The sequence below is a fragment of the Gopherus flavomarginatus genome, chromosome 1, assembly GCF_025201925.1.
Source record: "Gopherus flavomarginatus isolate rGopFla2 chromosome 1, rGopFla2.mat.asm, whole genome shotgun sequence".
Lineage (NCBI taxonomy): Eukaryota > Metazoa > Chordata > Testudines > Testudinidae > Gopherus > Gopherus flavomarginatus.
In genome coordinates, this window is record NC_066617.1 from 329,612,499 (window position 1) to 329,632,625 (window position 20,127).

A 20,127-nucleotide genomic window follows, 5' to 3' on the forward strand; every position below is an offset into this window, starting at 1 on the left:
TGGCAAAAGATGCCAGAGTATGTATGTGGGGCATCCAGGAACTAGATATCTTGGGATTTTAAGGACTACATGTACTGGGTGATAAATGGACTTTGTTTGGGACTTTTGATATGGACGACGTTTTTGTGATAAACCAGCCCCAAGTAGGGGCACTATAGAGGCAAGACAGCCTGACATGGAGTTACTGCAGACTCTGAAGGAGAGAAACTGAGGTAGGAGTACCTCTTGTACCATGGCTTGCTGCAGGAGGGCACCCGTCCCAGGTTGGGTCACTGCATTACACTCGGATATATAAAACTGAGGCCAGAAGGGACCAACATGATCCTCCAGTCAGATGTCGTGCATAACACAGGCCATAGAACTTTCCAGAATTAATTTCTATTTGAACTAGAGCATATCTTTTAGAAAAACATCCAATCTTGATTTTAAAATGTCCAGCAATGAATAATCCTCCACATAGGGCTACCCAGAGGATTCAGGGGGCCCCCTGCTGCCGAATTGCCGCTGAAGACCCGGCACTGGAGTGGCGGGTCCCAGGGCAGAAGGACCCCCCTGCCGCCGAATTGCCGCTGAAGATGCTCCGAGGGCCCAGGCCCCGCAAGAGTTTTCCAGGGCCCCTGGAGTGAGTGAAGGACCCCACTCCAGGGCCACTGAAGAACTCTCATGGGGGCCTGGGGCAAATTGCCCCACTTGCCACCCCCCTCTGGGCGGCCCTGCCTCCACAACTCTTGGTAAATTGTTCCAATTGTTAATTATCTTGACTGTTTAATGGGTGCCTTATTTCCAGTCTGAATTTGTCTAGCTTCAACTTCCAGCCATTGGAACTTGTTACACTCTTTTCTGCTAGATTGAAGACCCTATTATAACACTTTTGTGCCACATTTAAGTGCTTGTAATCAAGTTACCCCTTAATTTTCTTTTTTGCAAAACTGAGTAGATTGAGGTCTTGAGTCTATCACTATAAGGCATGTAATCCTTTAATCATTCTCGTGACTCTTCTTTGAACCTTCTCCAATTTCTCAACACCCTTCTGGAATTGTGGACACCAGAACTGAACACAGCATTCCAGTAGCTATTGCCACTGTAGTTGGCACTGGTGCAATTTACCCTCTCTAGACAATGTCAACACTACAAAATTATGTCATCCTAACTTACATTGTCTTACAGCCACCACAATTATTAAATTGTTTGTGTATATGCACACTTGGCTCTTGTGTCAATGGTGTGTGTTCTCACAAGGAGCACTTGCATATTCAGTGTAGGTAGGTTCCTGAGGCACAGTAGCAGTTGAGATAAACAATGCAGTGTCTAGGTCAATGCAGTGTGTCAGCGTAATTACATTGGCTGTGACTCAACACTGCTCGGGGAGGTGATGTTACTAAATCAGCATAGGGAAGCCCTTATATTGGGGGCAGCCAAATCTAAGTGAAGATGCTTCCACAGCTAGATTGGCTAAGGCAGCTTATGTCGACCTAACAGTGTATAGACCAGGCCCTACTCCAACTTGATATTCCCCTGTTTATACACCCAAAGATCACATTAGTGCTTTTGGCAGTAGTGTTGCAGTGGGAGCTCGTGTTCAGCTGATTATCCACCATGAGCTCCAAGTCTTTTACAGAGTCACTGCTTCCCAGGGTAGAAGTCCCCATTGTCTAAGTGTGGCTTACGTTCATTGTTCCTATATTAATACAGCTAAAAGTATACTGTGACACTGCACCCCATATTCTTCATAGTGATATTATTGTGATATGATTATGACATATGTATGATGTATTTTATACAAGATAAGTTATGTGATATATCATTGGAAAGGTTACGATTTGCTGAATATGATTATCCTATTTGTATGCATGGATCATTTTTGTATCTGAAGCTATGAGTATTGATGTTTATCTTTATTTCCAATGTAGTTACACCTGTGTAACACCCACTAGACACGTTGATTTCATTCTAGATAGTGGATGGGGAAGGGCTTATTCAGTGCAATGGTCCCTTAGGAAAACAATAGGCTTTAGGAAAACTTATCCCCCACCTGGGGAGCATTCCACACTACAGACAGCCTCTGAGTAATGGCTTCTAGGACTCTACAAAGACATGTGATGAGACCATATGTCTCTAGACTCCATCTTGGGATGTCAGTGTTTTTCCACAGACTAGTCTGGGAATTAAGCTTTGAAACAAAGGATTCCCACCTTAAGCAAAAGCTATATAAGGCAGTGAATGACATCACCTGGGGTTCTTCACTGACTTTGCATCCAAGAGGACCCCTGGAAACACCTGAGGAACAAAGCCTGGACTGGGTGAAGTGCTGGACCCAGATTAAAGGGATTTTTAGCCTGTGAATGGAACACTTGGGGATTCCAAGCTGTAAGCAAGTGAGGCTTGTGCCTTAAGAATCTGAAGCCTGCTTGTATCATCACCTATGGTGAGAATCTGCTATTCATATCCAATCTATTTAGTATATTAAGCTTAGTTTGCATGTTTTTGTTTATTTGCTAGATAATCTGCTTTGATCTGTTTGCTATCCCTTATAATCACTTAAAATCTATCCTTTGTAGTTAATACATCTGTTTTGCTTCACTAAACCAGTGCATGGAAATCATAATTCAGGGAGCAGAAAGCTGTTGCATATTCCTCTCCATGTTGAGGGAACGGGAGAATTTTATGAGCTTACGCTATACAGTTCCCTGTGCAGAGCAAGATGGTTTTATTTTAGGTTTATACTCCGGGGAGTGCTTGCCTGAGGAGCTGGGAGGTGCTCTAGTTGAAGCCTTCCCATGCAGGTGCTGGGAAGCCAAAGAGCCTGCCTGCAAGTAACTGAAGCTGAGTGTGTCCCTATCTGTAAGTATGCTGGTGAAAGTGCAGGCTGAAGCCTGCAGGGCTTAGCAGCTTGTCACAGCAGTATAGTTTAAGAGAGAGCTCAGGCTGGTGGGTTGAGGGGGCTCAGTGGTATCCCAGTTGCAGATGGCACCCTGGGGGGAACCCATCTCACATATACAGACAATTTTTGCTTGCACCCTAAGTAACCCAGATCACTCTGTATCCCTGTTCTGTCCTCTTCATTATTTACTACTTGCCCAAAATTTGTGTCATCTGCAAACGTTATCAATTATTTTGTTTTTTCTTCCGGCTCACCGATGAACTTGTTAAATAGCATGGGGCCAAGAACTGATCCCTGCAGGACCCCCTAGAAACATAACTACTCAGTGATGATTCCCCATTTACAGTTACTGTATGCTGTGTAATTGTATCCCCAGATATTAGAGAGAGAAGGTGGGAGGAGGTAATATCTTTTATTGGACCAACTTCTGTTGGTGAGAGAGAGACAAGCTTAGTTTTGAACCACACAGAGCTGTTCTTCAGGTTTGGGAAAGGTACTCCCAGCCACAGCAAAATGTAGATTATTTAGCATAAGTAGTTAGCACATATTGTAAGGGACCATTCAAGACAGAGTGGCCTATTACATCTCTGCAATCATATGACAAAAAGAGGGTGTTAGAACATTACAGATTGTTGTAATAAGCAGTGTCTGTTCAGTACATGATTTGTAGCATCTCAGCCTGTCTCTGTCACCCGAGGTCTAACTTTTAATCCATTCCTGTTAAAAATTTAATTTCACAGTTTTCTCCTTAGCCAAATATTTAAAGAGCCAACCCAAATGTCTGAATTGTAGGAACAAAAAATCGAAAGATACATTTGTTTTAACTACAGCACAACTAAAAAATACAAAACCAGAAAGCAGACAGATCCTTTTACAAATACAACGATTCCTGTCATCTTTGGAGAAATGTAAGTTTTTAATAGACCCAAATTATGCCAATAAGTACAACCCTGAGAGGGCATCCTCCATGGCTGGTCAGCTCTTCTGGCTGGTGTTACAGGCAGGGGCGGCTCCAGGCCTCAGCACACCAAGCGCGTGCTTGGGGTGACAAGCCGCGGGGTTGCTCTGCCGGCGCCGTGAGGGTGGCAGGCAGGCTGCAGTCGGCCGCTTGCCTGAGGAGGGTCTGCTGGTCCCACAGCTTCGGCGGATCTCCCGCAGATACGCCTGTGGGAGGTCTGCCAAAGCCATAGGACCAGAGGACCGTCTGCAGGCAAGCCGCGGAAGGCAAAATTCCTAGAGCCGCCCCTGGTTACAGGGAGTTGGTCCATCACCCCAATCCCTCTCTACTCCTTTGGAGTGGTTATTGCATATAGAGATTAGTCCTGAGCAAGCTTTGCATAAGAGCTGCAATTGTGGTGAGTCCCTGCATGAGGGCATAGGAGAAGGAAAGTTCCTTCCACTGCCCCACTATGCACCCTCACAGGGCCAACAACAGGCTGGAATACTACAGTGTTACCATTGAGCTTAGACCAAGTCAGAAGGGATTTTGTTTCGGTCAGACTTTGGCACTGTAATATTATTTGGGGTTTAGAGCATTTGTCCTTTCTATTTTCATGGTGCTACCACTGTATTTAAGAATCTGATCCTGCATGAGTACTTCCATTGTTATCAGGACTACCTGCATGCATAAGAAAGGGTTTGCAGAACCAGGTCTTTAGATTTGTACCAGTAATATGCAAAAATCTTTGCCACTGTTGTATAATTGTCCTACCATTGCTCCAAAAATCTGCCATTAAAAAAATAGCCATACTTCGAGATTATCACTAACAAGATATATTGTGTTAAGAGTTGGCTATCACACAGTAATATGCCAGTTTCAAGGGGGCATGAGTGCTAATGAAATGTAGATTTGAACAGATGGTCCGTGGAATATGAAGTGTCACCTTATCTGCATGAAGGTATTCTTAATGGCAAGCAATACCAATTTAGAAAGGGAAACGCATACATCATTATAAGGGATTACACATCTTGATTGCTGAAGGCATTATACCGTCTAACAATACTCGGATATCTTTTTCTTTTTTGTCTCCCTGCTGGGAAAATCGAAGGGGAAGGAAAGGTTTGCGCACATTAACTACAGACAATAATGAGCTTCTATGAATTCAGCCATTTCTTCAGTCTCCCTCACAAAAATTTAAACCACAAATTAGTCTTGTTACCCAGTATTGCATCCATCCACCTAATGACTCTATGATCTCTGAAAAGGTGCATTTTGAAGTACACTTTAAAAGGGATGCTTTCCTGGAAGAGAGAATAAAAGTATTGTCAATCAAAGCAGATCAGTCATGGTTAGAGAAAACTGTATACTGAAGAGCTTGTTGATTTTTTGACACTGGGCTCTCAGAATGCTACTTGCAGGAAAATTTGATTGTTTTTGTTGTTGTTGTTTGTTTTTTGTTTTTACTTCTTATCCCAGCAAAATGATTTTGAAAAAAAAATGGGGGCAAGATTGGGGCCTTGAGCCACTGTCTGTATTTAGAAGTTGGGTTGAGGAGGCCCTGCAGATAGCACCTTGTAGGATCAGCCATAAAGATCTGAAGCCTCAAGGTCCTTTCCAGCCCTCCATTTCTATGATTCTGAGTCAACAGGAGCATTGCCACTGGTTCAGATGGGAGCAGGAATCCTGAGTACTGGAGGGCATGGGCGGCAGGTTATATACTTTTGCGGTGCTCAGGCACCAGCAATATTCAGGGCCAGGTGCCCTGCTCCAGCAATATTTGGAGCTGGGTCTCTCTCCCAGCCCTGAATGGCTCTTGGCAGAACTGCTGTCTGCTGCCCCAGGGTCCTAGCGCCCACCATCCACTAATGGCAAGGCAGGCTGCCCTTACCCTGCCCTAGCCCTGAGCCTCTCCAACGCCCCAAACGCCTCACCCCAGTCAGAGCCCTTATCCCCCCACGCCCTAATCCTGTGCCCCAGCCCTGAACCCCCTCCTGCATCATGAACCCCCCATCCTCAGCCCCAACCCTCATCCCCCCGCACTCTAATCCTCTGCCCCAGCCCTAGCCCCCCCACATCATGAACTCCTCATCCTCAGCCCCACAGCCCTCACTCCACACCCCAACCCTCTGCCCTAGCCCTGAGCCCCCTCTTGCATCATGAATCCCTCATCCTCAGCCCCATAGCCCTCACCCCTACACTCCCTCCCAGAGCGTGCACCCTTCCCCCTTCCCACACACCCCTTCACACCCCCAAACTCCCTCCCAGAGCCTGCACTCCTCACCCCTTCCTACACCCCCAGCCCAGAGCCTGCACCCAAACTCCATCCCAAAGCCTGCACCCTGCATCCCTCCTGCACCCTAATCCCCAGCCCAGGGCCTGCACCCCAGACCTCCCCCCCAGCCCCCTCCCAGAGCCTTAGGCAGGTGGGGGCGGAGTTTGGGGGGCGGGTTCTGGGCACCACCAAAATTTCTACAAACTTGCCATCCATGCTGGAGGCATGTTTAGGAACCTTATTTTGTATGCAGGCTGTGCTAAATAGCCGGTATCGCAGCCATAATGGATCAGTCTGTGACAAAGGTGGTGTCATATGGGGAGGCCTGAGTTGAGCACTGCCGATGGAGCAGGTAAGGATGTAGGACACAGTGAAATTACAGAGATGGATAGGAGCATGGCCACCAAGGGCCTTAAATTTCTTGATATGAATGGAAACTTTGCTGAAATTACAACCTGGCCACTGAGTGTGATAGAAAACACAGCTGAGCTTTTTATCCTAGCCTGGAGAAGAGCGGGGGTTAAGGCTGTCTTTTAAAGTTCTCTGAATTGCTTTTTAGAGACGCTTTGACATAGTGTAGTTAATGCTTCCTGGGGTTTATTGAGTAAATAATTATTTGGCCATTAGTTAAATTAGACCCAGATGGCAGAGGGTTACTGAGCAGAAACCAAATTATATGAAGCATTTGTTCCTTCCATTAGTAACGCACTAACTTCAAAGTGTGAGCTATTGATTAAGCAGGGAACCGTTTTGTTTAGCCTTAGATGAACACTAGAGACCTTGAGACTAAGCCAGTCCCAAAAGTACAGTAAAATATTTGATTTGGAAATGAAATATTGTATGGTAGAAACACACTAATTCACTCAAGTGATGGGAGAGTAAGGACCCTGATCCTGCAAGGAGCTCTGCGTGGGTGATCCCTGTGCAGAGTCGCTTGCAAGATTGGGGGTCTAACAATTTTGTGCACAAATTAACAGACCCTTTTCTTTTTTAAAATCCAGGACACAGTATCACAAAGTGTGTTTTGTTCATTTGTTTTGAGACATGTAATTTCATTTTAACTGCTTATGATAACACGACTGTCATGGGGTCCGCTCACCGCAGGTGGCGCCGCCTCCTTGCCATTCTGGGGATTGGCTCTTTCTGGGGCTGAGGCCCTCTTCTGGTGATTGCTTCACTCATTGTCCTCTCTCTCCTTGCAACCCCTTTCACTCCAGCTTAGTCTTTGTGATGTGGTCTTCCAGCCAAGCCACCATGGTCCTCCCCTTCAGGGGTACAAAGTCAGGCAAACTGTCCCAAGCAGTCTATTCTCTGTCTGGTCTGGACCACTTCCCCAGTGGCTGGTAGGAGAACCTAGGCCTGCCCCCTACTGCAGGTTCCAGCTCAAGGATCCTCTAATGATGCAGCTGAGGTCTGCACCATCCTGAACATGGCTGCCTTTTCCCAGAGTCTCCTACTCCATCTGACTCCCCTACTCTGGGTTTGCCAGCCCAAACTCCCTCCTCTCAGGGAGTAACTGCGGACTAATTTCTATACCACAAACACTCCTCCATTCCCACAGGAAGCAACTGCAAACTACTTCCCTACAACCCCTTTCTACTGCCTGTTCCTGCATGGGTGAGCTTTCCCTAATTAGGGCCTTCCTCTCAGCCTTAATTCTCCCATCTTGCAGCCTAATAGGTTAATTGCCCCCTCTGGCCTCCAATAAGCCCTTCAGGATGAGTGTGGGGAACACACCCTATCACAACTACATAACAAAGTAGTAAAGATTCTGTAATACATTTTGTAAAGGTCAGTCAGTCTTAGGCCCAGATTTTCGGGTCCAGATGAGGTGCACTTGATGTGGGGTGTAGAAGGTGGGTAAACATCATGTTTACCAACTTTCCAATCCTGGGGCTGACTGGGAGCAACTTTAGCCCCAGGTGCAATTTAGAGCTGCCTTCAGACTGATCTAATCTGCACGCAGCTGCCTCTAATAGCTAGCAGGAATAGCTGGACTGTACAGGTGCTCTGCCCACATCCCCTTTGCTGAGATCTTTGTCTCTTATTTTTATGTCCTCCTCTCTTATCATGACTCACCCTTGTGGACCCTGGCAGTTTCATTGCTAGCGGCTTTTGAATCTTACTAATGTAGTTGAATCTGCCATCCATGGATGAAGTTCTGGCCCTGGTAGAGTCAATCGAAATTGTGCCATAGACTTCAGTGGGGCCAGGATTTTACCCCATGTGTTTTCATATGAGAACACAAAGTCTTTCTTCTTTGCTTTCCTATGTTCTGACATCTTTCTTTGCACTATACAAATGTTATATGTTCCCAGGAAACACAGTTCATTTGCTTAATCAAGGTAAAGAAATCCAAGAACACACCAGAACCTGATGTAGTTCCCAAATAGGATTCTTTGTAGCTCTCCATACACATGTATGTAACAGAAAAGATTAATTATTTAAAGTGTCCTTTCACATGACTTTGTATGCGTATAGCGTGAAGTCATAACCGTACTGGTATGTAAAAACAAGATGTCAGGGTTAGAACCAGCTCCTGCTTCCTCTACTCATGCAAGTACCTCTATCAAATGTAGTTAGGCTACAGTACTCTTGTCAGATGAGCTTGATCTGGCTCATTTACAACACTGAGCGACAAGCTCATTCTTTATCTTGGGTTGTTGTCTTAATGAATTTTTTTCCTGGTAAAATTAAGGAGTAGAGACTTTCATAGGTTAGTCATTCAAATTAGGATGTTAAATCATATTTAATTGCCTTAGATGAAATGTTGTTGCACTGCCTAGATATTTCTTTGGCATCCCAACGTGTTTATCTTTCATCCATCTCTGCAGTTTAAATCCTTCAGTTCCTAAAATGAGAAAATAAAAAAGGCTTTTATAAATGGCAGCTAGAGGTTGGCTGAACATGTTCACAGAAGTTCAGGCACTTACGGGCTCATTTGTATTTTACTGCCTCTGCAGACAGGATAAGTAGATTGAAATAATTGCTGTATGTAATGCTCACAAATTTAAGGAGAGTGTTGCTGCTGCTTCTTTTTTACCAGAGGGGACATGTCACTCTTTACAAAATACTTCAATCTATTTATATATCCTGCAATGCTCACCACTTTCAGTGGTGAGGAGTATGTCTCATTATCCTTGTCATTCTCCCCATAGATCTTTCTTATAGTAATCGTTAATGTGTTTATAGTTTCTTGGCTCTTTATGGCACCTGATTTTATTTTTCATTTACAAACAAGAAAACTAAAGCCAAGAGATCAAATGATTTGCCCAGAATATGGAATACAATCTAATCCTCCTGCTCTATTAAACAACCGTATCTTTAAATAGCCTGTAATAGAATATATACCTATCTCATAGAACTGGAAGGGACCCTGAAAGGTCTTCAAGTCCAGCCCCCTATCTTCACTAGCAGGACTAAGGACTGATTTTGCTCCAGATCCCTAAGTGGCCCCCTCAAGGATTGAACTCCTAACTCTGGGTTTAGCAGGCCAATGCTCAAACCACTGAGCTATTCCATTTGAATAGCAACTTGTTATCTGACCAAACAAACCAAATCCAAACCCAAGCAGTACTAGTTATGTTGAACTAGCTAAGTGCACTGATTAATACATTGTAATTAATAGGCAGGGTAAATAAAAATTGTGGACAAAAACCTTGTTAAAAATGAATTTCCTGTCCGATACTAGTAATTTGTGATCACTGAAAGGATTGATGAGGACAGTTTGGCTGCTTCAGAACACTATTGGATTGCCTTAGGGAAGTTGGCTTTTTTTTACTAATTGCCCAACTAGGACTATCAATTAATTCAGAAGTCTCCTTCTATCTTTGCCTCTTGATTCCTTGCCTCTAGGAAGGTTAAGAATTTGTAAGTGCAGTGATCGGGTCTGCTTGAGGCAAGTTATTTCATTGTTCCACTTTAGAACCTTGTAAATAAAAGTGTAAATCTTTAGTGATGAAACCAGTAGCCACATTGGTCATTAATGCCATTTCCATTATAGCGTCTCAGTCGGTTTATGGCATGTTTGATATTTGTTATTGTTTTATTACAGCATCCTTATGTTACTGACTGTTTTTTTTACCCTGGAGATCCAGGACTAAAACATTCACCCCAGTTACATACCTCACTGCTATGACTAGTCATGTGGTCCTGAGAAAAGGTTAATTTACAACATAATACTTCATTTGTGTAAATCCCCAGTACTGTCCAATCCATGAATTCCCCATTTTATTTCCTTACAAATCCATCAATTCCCTACTGCTGTTCCTCTCTGAAATATATACATTTCCTTGCTTCCTCCCTCAAGTTTCTCACCCCATTCTCCTTGGTGTGTCCCTTCCTCTCCCTGCCCCACTCCTCAGGATCCTCCTCACAATCAGGGCCGGCTTTAGCAAGTGCGGGGCCCGATTCCTGGGGGGTCGGGCTTGCACTCACTGGGCGATGCTACCAGTCTTTGGCAGCACTTCAGATTGCCGGCCGGAAGAGCGGGGTCGTGGGGCCGTAGGGCTGCCGCACTCCAGCTGGGGTCATGGAGCCATGGGGCTGCCACGTTCCGGCCAAAGCTCTGGCCAGGAGAGCGAGGCTAGGAGAAGAGTAAAACAAATTTAAAAGGCGCCTAAGGCGCAGGGTCCTCTTAGACACGAGGCCCGATTCTGGGGAATCGGGCGAATCGGCCTAAAGCCGACCCTGCTCACAGTGCAATTCCCAACTAGTCTGTGGCCATAGACACAATGTTGCACTAGCTGCATCTCCTCATAGGTAGGTTGGGAACTCTAACATAGGTAAAGTCTCTCCAGCTGGGAGTCTTGGAGGATTAATCATAGAGACTCTGCTTCTGCTCCTGGAGGACTGTAACCATAAACCCACAACCTGTAGCTCCTCCTCACAGCTTTGTGGCTTTCCAAAGCGGGAGACTGAAGCAGCTGTTGGGAAACCTGGGAGAGGTCATCTGAAACTGGGAGTCTCCTGGCCAATTTGGGAGGTTCAGTAGGCCTGTCATCACACACCTATCTAGAGAGAATGAACAGCTGATACTCAACAGCATCATATTCCTCTATATTTTTACTCACACTCCCCTTCCTCTCGTAGCTGCACATGTTCTCTCCTTAAGCCCACACTTTTTGTTGATCCCACCCTCGCCCCAGCACTCCACTCCTCTCCCCTCTCCAGTGCTGTGTGCACCAAAGGGCCGATTTCCCAGTGCTCAGAGTCCACAATTAGGCCAGATTTTCAAATGTGTTCTGCACCCAGCAGCTCTCATTGAACACTTGCAGTCAGATTTTCACTTACTGCTCCACTCCCAGTGTCCTGAGGACTATTCATAATCTAGCCTTTTATTCTGGTACTTACATGGGAGCTGAGTTCTTCTGGAAATCTGGCCCCAAGTCTTGCACCTAATCATTTGTAGTTTGTATTGAATTTCTTTGATTTAGTTATAAGCTCCCAGGGCAGAGGTGGTTTTTTTTTTCAAAAAATGCTGACCTGCTCTTATCTGGCATAGTATTGCATAGATCTTCGCCTTATGTAGTGTCAGGCACTTCTGCTTGCTTTCATAATCAAAATATCACTGCATTCTACTCTAACACTGCAGAGCCAATGACCCCACGTGCTGCATAAACCTTTATGCAGGACCTGTCATCCATGAATTTTACCATACAAGAATCTACATGTATAGGGTTTATCTTTATGGATGTGAAATATGTGTGCTCATGTATAATGTGTGCGTGAAGGAAGAAAAAAGCAACTAATTGCCATTTATTAAATTTCAGTATAAAAAAAAACCTCATGCAACTCCTTGACTGCTAATAGAACACATGTCCAACATAGCAATACTTGTACAATCTTCATTACTGTCATGGAATCCTCCACCAGAAACTGCAAAGCCAGCTAAACAAGGGGAGATTAAGGGGAGTTCCTTATAAAAGGCCAGCATCTGACATCGTCTAAATCCAATATGCATGAGACAGTGAATGTAACACCTATGGAGAAGGAATTGCTCTTTCAAGGCTTTTAAACAAAGTTACTATTTTAAAAAATCACTTAATGGTCTTTTAAAGAACATACATTTTCCCCCTCTTGTTTCAGAGAATCAAAACTGAAGGGGTGAGGAGGCAATGGAGTTCTTTGTTAAATGGCAGCCATAGCACTTCGAAGTCCTTTAAAGAATATTACCCTCCCTGGGCATTATACTAGTGCCTCAATTGTGCCTCTGTGATGGCAATTCTTTGGCAAAAAATAATCCTCTTTTCAAGGGCTATGAAACAGTGTTGTTAAAAATATAGCAGGAGTGTTTAAAACACCTTTTAAAGTTGCAGTCCTTTCTCCTTCTGTCCTCAGTAATTAGTGGATACATTTATTTGCTTTGTGTGACCCAGTGATGAATTGGTCTCCTGATGGGATCTGTGCCTTGATTACATTCCTGTTGCTATCCTAAATATTTAGAGGAAGAATTTCCCTACTTAGAAGTGCATGCTTTGTGTTGTGTGGAATTGTTGAGTTTATTTTAAGCACTATCAATGAAACATATGTAATATGCAGAGGTAGCCTGCGCAGTGATATATTATTTCCATTTCTTCCCATTTTTTGCTGCTTTTACTGTAGTGAAAGACTTGTTAGGACCCATAGATGGTGAATTATTATTTCACATTTCTACATCCTCAAGTGATTTTAGAGCTAATGAAAAGTGTTGAATTGATAGCCCTGGAGAGAGAGACTCTTGTTATTCACAGAACAAGTACAGCATGGGAATCAGGAGCCAGACTTCCCCACACTGTCTTACAGCTGTGTGGCAAGAAGGAACTTAACCATGTAAATGTTGGCGGGGTAATATAGTGTCCAAGCCCATATCCTTGACTGGTCTGCTGAGACTGCTGCCAACGATGGCAATAGTAATAGTGGTTGTTGTGATGAGGATATCTGTGCCCTAGGAATTTAACTGAGACTTACAGCTAGTGGCAATGCAGTGTGTTTGCAGCCATGTTGGTCCCAGGATATTAGAGAGACAAGTCTGTAGTATCTTTTATTGGTCCAACTTCTGTTGGTGAGAGTACCAAGTTTTTGAGCCACGCAGTCTGCTAGAGCTCTTCTTCAGGTCTGGGAAAGGTCCGATCAAGGTGGGAGGGATTGTTTAGCAAAAGTAGTTAGTACCTATTGTAAGGGACCATTCAAAGTAGAGTGGCCTGTTAGCACCTCTGCAGTCAGAGCCACTCTACCTTAAATGGTCCCTTATAATAGGTGTTAACTACTTATGCTAAACAATTACTTCCACCTTGCATTTTGCTATCCTGGAAGCAGAGCTCTGTGGGTATGTCTACGCAGCAAAGAAAAACCCGCAGCTGGCCTGTGCCTGCCGATTTGGGCTCACGGGGCTCAGGCGACGGAGCTGTTTCACTGCTGTGTAGACTTCCAGGCTCAGGCCCTGTCGGGTGGGAAGGTCCCAGAGCTCAGGCTGCAGTTCAAGCCTGAAAATCTTCACAGCAATGAAACAGGCCCACAGCCTGAACCCCACAAACCCAAGTCAGCAGGGCCAGCTCTACCATTTTTGCCGCCCCAAGCAAAAAGAAAAAAAAAGCCACTTGGACTGCTGAAGGGGAAAAAAAAATAAATAAAGCCCAGACTGTGGCACCCCAAGAATGGATGGAGTGCCGCCCCAGGCATGGGCTTCCTCTGCTGGTGCCTGGAACCAGCCCTACAAGTCGGCTAGCACTGGCCAGCCAGGTTTTTCTTTGCTGTGTAGACATAGCCTGTGTGACTTGAAAGCTTGTCTCTCTCTCACCAACAGAAGTTGGTCTCATAAAAGATATTACCTCCCTTACCTTGTGTACCTAGTGCAGTGGTTTTCAGACAGTGGTCTGTGAACCACTGGGGGTTTGCAGACTATGTACAAGATTTCCAAAGGGGTCCACACCTCCATTCGAAATTTTTTAGGCGTCTGCAAATGAAAAAAGGTTGAAAAGTACTGACCTAGTGGCAATGACATTGTGAGAAATCTCAGCTACTTTGGAGTATTCCAGCTACCATGAACTTTACAGTTGTTGAACTGTGCACAGGGACCTAGGGCTAGTCTACACTGGCAATGTGAAAGCGCTGTCGCTTTGACAAACCCCGCCTCCATGAGAGGCATAACTACAAGTGCTGGTGCATTGTCTACACTGGCACTTTACAGCGCTGAAACTTGCTGTGCTCAGGGGGGTATTTTTTCACACCTCTGAGTGAGAAAATTGCAGCGCTGTAAAGTGCCAGTGTAGACAAGCTCCTAGTTTTACAGCCTTAGAATGCACTGAAATCATTCAAAGAACTTTCCTATTCCTTCTGGAGAAATTAGGCCAGGTGAAAAATGCACACCCCTAAGTGACACAGTTGTAACAACCTAACCCCCAGGTAGATATGCACTACTTTAACATGTAGGTCAGGGGTCAGCAACCTCTGGCACACGGCTTGCCAGGGTAAGCATCCCGGTGGGTTGGGCCAGTTTGTTTATCTGCTGCGTCGGCAGGTTCAGCGGACCACAGCTCCCACTAGCCATGATTCGCTGTCCCAGGCCAATTGGAGTGGCAGGAAGCTGCGGGCAGCACATTCCTCAGCCCGCGGCACTTCCTTCCGCCCCCATTGGCCTGGGACGGCAAACTGCGGCCAGTGGGAGCCGCAATCGGCCAAACCTGCCAACACGGCAGATAAACAAATTGGCCTGGCCCGCCAGGGTGCTTACCCTGGTGAGTCGCATGTCAGAGGTTGCTGACCCCTGATGTAGGTGTTAGCAGGGCAATATAGTGTCCAGGCCTGTACCCTTCACTGGTCTGCTGAGACTGCTGCCAAGGATGGCAACAGTACTAGAGGTTGTGGTGATGAAGACATCTGTCCCCTAAGAATTGAACTGAGACTTCTTTAGCTACTACCTCTTGGGGAGGTGGATTAACTACGCTGACGGGAGAAGCTCTCCCATCAGCATCTTCACTAAAGTGCTGTAGCATTAAACATGAAGACAAGCCCTTAGTTTTGAAATGTCAAACAGTTCTAAGGACCCTCACCTTTACCTTATTCTGTCCATATTTTCTGGGTATCCCTTTTCATGACTTGCAGGATAACAGGGGCATTTGCCTGTCTTAAGTGGAGCCATTGAGAACCCGAGAGAGTGTTCTGTTATCCAGCAGGCAAGTAAGTTCTCACAGCTTTTTCAGAGCATGACACTGCGGGTAAAGATTGAATAAGCACATCATTGAGTTTGTGATACTTCTGGCCTGATTTGCAGAGGTGCTGGAAGCCCACAGTTCCCACTGAACTCAGATTAAAGGTGCTCAGTACCATGGTGATGTGAATCTGAATGGAGCAGAATAGAATAGGAATTGCAGCATCTCTGAAAATCAGACCATTCCAGTCCGGCTGACTGACACCTTGACAAGTATTAGAACTGGTCATGCTGAATGATTGATTAAATGGCCTGCTGTAGGCTCTTTCGGACTTGTTTGGCTGCTTCTGTTTTAGGTAGCTATGGGATATATGAAAGAACCACAGTGAACAAATAAAATTCATTTTCAACAAATTAGTTCTTTTAACAAGTTTGCTCTGTCAACAACTGTCTGTCCTGGGTTATGTTCCAAACAAATGGAGAGACTGTCTTCCCCTTAATTCGCCTGTGTTGACTCAGTTTTAAATGAATCATTGCTACTGCCTTTTGGCTCTAACTTGAGAGGGACTGAGCTGTCAAATCAGAATAAATCACGAGAATGGAGCCATGCATTTTCAGCAGGAAGGTAAGAGTAATGGATCCCCTTATTTTGCCACTGACTTGTTCTAAGATCTTGGACAAGTCACTAAAGCCAAAATATTCAAAATTTGCCACTCATTTTAGGTGCCTCAAATGTTGGTGTCTTAGGGTCTGAGGTTGGCAACCCAGAATCTGAAACATCCAAAAGTAGAGGCCACTTTTGAAAATTTGGGCTTTAATCTATATGTGCCTCACTTTCCCCATCTGTATAATTGGTATGATAAGGCTTTAAATCACATGTCAGTTGTAAGGCCTAAATTCATTAATGTCTGTAAAGTGCTTTGAGATCCTGAGCTGACAGGTGTAATAGAAATGCAAAATGTTATTTTGTCTTTCCCCTCAATGTACTGTAGAATAAAATCAAGATTATTCTGCTTACTGAGGTGTTAACAAGGATTCTGCTGTAAATCTGCCCAGGAAACGAGGCATTCTGCAGCTTTAAAGCTTCAGAATGTCTTCTACACCAGCGCTTGATTTCCTGAGCCTCAAATTAAGACAAGAAATCTCCAAGAGATTTGTCAGATAAGTTTCTTTGTGGGTTTGAATGCTGATATTTTATTTTATTTTTGGCCTTCTGGTTCTGGCTCCTGCTTCCCTTCCTCATACTGTGAAGGACTGTAACCAGGGGGGGAAGTGGGGAAGCCGCCCAGGGTGCAAAGCTGCTGGGGGTGGAGAAATGGAGCAAAAAAAAGATGAAAAAAACTGGTAAGGGGCTCAAATATGTTTGCTCGCCCCAGGTGCTAAAAAGCCTAGTTACACTTTGTACCTGTGACCTGCTTGGGAATTGACCTTTTACTTTACAGTTGTACCTAAATTTCAGTTTCTCATAAAGTGCCAAGCCACAGAACAAAGTCTGTTGCTTCACCATAGCATCATCTCAAATATACATTTACATGGCAGCACAGGAAATGAGGACTCTGGTGATTGATTTGAGACTAAGGAAAATGTAGTTACTTTTTGGCTGTCCTTTAATGTTATAACAAATTTTATATCCAGTGGAGCCCTGTAATACGGGACTTGCGCAAAGCTCAGTAAAGTCAAAGGAAATATTCCCATTGACTTCAGTGGACTTTGGATCTGATCCATAGCCACCACCACCCTCCCCCACCCCATTAGGAAGCTTCTGCTGCCCCTGTCTCTGCAGATAAATGGCAAAATTGTACTTCTCCTACCCCAGTGAAGCCACATAGGCAATTGTAAATTTGCTTCTAGCACTGAAGAGCATGAAGTAGTGGAGCTCTTGCCTGTCTGTAATGCAAATTGCCCAAAGCATGGCCTCTTCCCTGAGGCCATGTCTACATTACAATATTATGTTGATCTAACTTACGTGGGCACACAGCCACAGCAGTGATTCAATTGCTTGTGTGTGTGTGCTCGCAGGAGTGCTTGTGTCAGTGTGTAACATTATAGGATGGCTCCTGAAAGTCAATAACAAGTTTCTACAGCTAGCTTCATGCAAGGCAGCTTGTGTCCCTCTAATCCTGTAGAGTAGACCAGGCCTGGGAGGTGCCTCTCTATCTTACATCTTGATATAGTGCTATACTTGTGGTTTCTGAAAGCTGCTCTATCCACTCATTCCCCCTCCGATAGTGTTTTGCACCCTTCAGAGTTATAATTAAGCCCCAAAGTTTTATTTTTGTCGGTTTCCCTTTCACTCACCTACTACAGTAATTAATCTTGTTGCACACAGTCATTATTTTTGCAGGTGCAAATAGTAGAAATAAGTGGTATGGTCTATCTTTAATGCTTGTTCCTATTTAAATTCTATGCAGATGGGTGTTTGGCCTGTGTTCCTCTTGGTTTGCCATTTTGTCGATATTGTCAAATGCAATTTACGCATGATGAACTCCTATCCATTGTAAACATCTCTTAACCTGCACAATATTTAACTAGACATCTGTGGTTATTAGCTTCTTATATTGTATTGTTCTTCCTCCATGTATTAATTTTATATTTGACACAATAAGCCAGTCCCATAAACTCTTGTTTCAGTATGAGCAAATGAACATGAATGTTGCATATAAGAATGTTTTAAACAAAGGAGCCTTTAATGAAACACCAGTATAAGTTATGCCGATTTCTTCTCTTGCTTCAGTTTTGTAAGTATATGTTTAACTTGGTGATTTCACACACTGGTTGGAACCATTCGTTATATATTAACTTGGAGCTCGATCTGAAAAGGTACTGAGTGTTCCTGTGATGTGCCAAGTGCCTTTCACAAGCAGTGGGAGTGGAACACACTCAGCACCATGCAGGACTGGCCCTTAATACCCAGGCAACAGCAGGCACTTTAAACCAAGCAGATTTTCTGTTCTCTATTGTGAGACAAGGTTCATATGGTAGTTGTTATATTTTCATGCAATGGATTTTCATGCACTTACATTAAATCTCATCTAAAAGAATCAATGGCTGTTGGAAGACTTAAAAATAGAGGTATGTGGATTGGTATTTAATTACGTTTAGTGTTCGTTATGTTCTCAGTTGTCCTAACTGGTGCTGAAGAATTTTAAAGAAAATCCCGCATCTTGTGTTACTAGAACCAATCTGTGTCCAGAATCAGAATATTGGATTGAGACAAACGTTTTCACTCTTTAGTGTCTTTAGCTTCAATGTGACTTCCACCACTGTAGAAAAGTGTTTTTTATGGTTGTGGATGATCTGAGTAATTTATCTAAATAGAATATCTGTATATTACATGTTATTGCATCTGTAAATTGTACAGCTGTGAAGTCTTTTGCACATAGATGGCTAAAGCTGACTCAGTAGACACTTAAATCAGAGCTTAGGGGACTAGTTTGTTAGGAACTATCCATGCCAGCAGTTCCCAAGTCCTGAAACATTTTTTCAAGGTCAGCTCTGGAAAAGCGTTTTCAGTAATATGGTTGTGCCAATTGTTGTGGACCCTCTGGGCCTCATCCAGCTCAGTGGGAGTCCTGTTGTTTGTTTCAGGAGGAGTTGGAGTAGGCCTTCTATGCACAGAGTCATATCCTGGTCAACTGGAAGTCAGTGGGAGTTTTGCTATGGACTCCAGTAAAATCAGGCTTCAGCCCATTAACTTATTCTTAAATGTGCACTAACACAGCAGAAATTTTAAAAGGTCAAAATTATGACACAGCACTTAGGAAACAGATCAGCTGCTTACATTTTAGGAAAACAAGTAAATAATCAGCAGTTCAAGCCCTAACCCAATTGAAGTTGATGTCAAAATTCAGGTTTACTTTAATGAGACCAGGATTTGGCACAATATGTGCAGACTAGAGTGTTTATCCTTCCTCCTTCTCTGGAATTCATATAACTTTTCCAGAGAAACATGTCTAGACTGCTGTGTTGTTTATAAGGGAAGAGAGTTGTATACAAATGGAGTTTTCTCCCTTCACTAGTAAATGGCATTTGCTATCATTAAGAAAGTGTGGAGAGAATAGTTAACTTTTGTTCTGGATTCACTTGCTAATAGTGCTAATAAGAAGTTGAAAACAATATCATCATTTTGCATGCAGTCTTGCACTTCAAGTCTGTCAGAGGAGAGTGCCTGCAGCATTGTTGGACTGTCAGAATTGAAATGGACATGACTATAAGGGAGGAGCAATGGCTGCTTTAGGGATTATAGGATGAGCCCTAGTTTAGTTTTGATAAATAATTCTATGTGATAATTCCTGTGTCTTCTCAAAGTAAACCACCCAACTGTTGGAGACTATTTTGGCCCCAATCCTGAAAACACCTACATATGTGAATAGTCCCATGTGACTACCTAAGTAACTTTATGCATGTGAGTGAACGGGACTAGTCATGTGCGTGACATTACTCAGACATGTAACTGTTTGCAGGATCAAGGCTTTAATGATTAATTTTAACTGAAATCAGTACAGATATAAGTATGTTACACTCAAGCAAGTTTGCTGGGATGAGGCAATCAAGTTTGCCAGGTATTTCTTGTGAGTAAACAAACGTTAAAGAGAAGTAAGTGAGAAAAAGGGGTGGAGTAGGAGACAGTCATAAATTAACAAGAGGCACCTGTGTACCTAAGTTACAATTTGCTAATCTTGCAGCTAGCATTTTTCATGTGTAGGAAGTTAAAATGAATAGGTTGCCCCTTAAAAGGAAAATGGAAATATAAGTGGAAGTTTATGTAAACAGAGTGGGCTCTCCATAACAAAGAAACATTTATCTAATACTTTCACTGTAAAATCAAGGCACCATTAGATTCCATGGCAGGAAATTGTAGCAATTACACATCATTCTCCCTGGGAAGATAATTTTCCTATTTGTGT

At 43.8% G+C, this 20,127-nt stretch overlaps 1 protein-coding gene across 8 annotated transcripts in view; it reads left to right on the top strand.

Moving 5' to 3' along the window:
• The window catches only part of SPATA13 (spermatogenesis associated 13), a 266,452-nt gene that overhangs the window by 147,143 nt on the left and 99,182 nt on the right, over positions 1 to 20,127 (top strand). The window contains exon 1 of one of the 8 annotated variants that reach the window (XM_050937143.1): positions 18,197 to 18,292. The exons of 6 other annotated variants lie outside the window; for them this stretch is intronic. The gene's annotated coding sequence lies outside the window, so the exon portion shown is untranslated. Of the gene's footprint in view, positions 1 to 18,196; positions 18,293 to 20,127 lie in introns of those variants that run through there. One more of the 8 variants, XM_050937146.1, reaches the window with a different exon arrangement.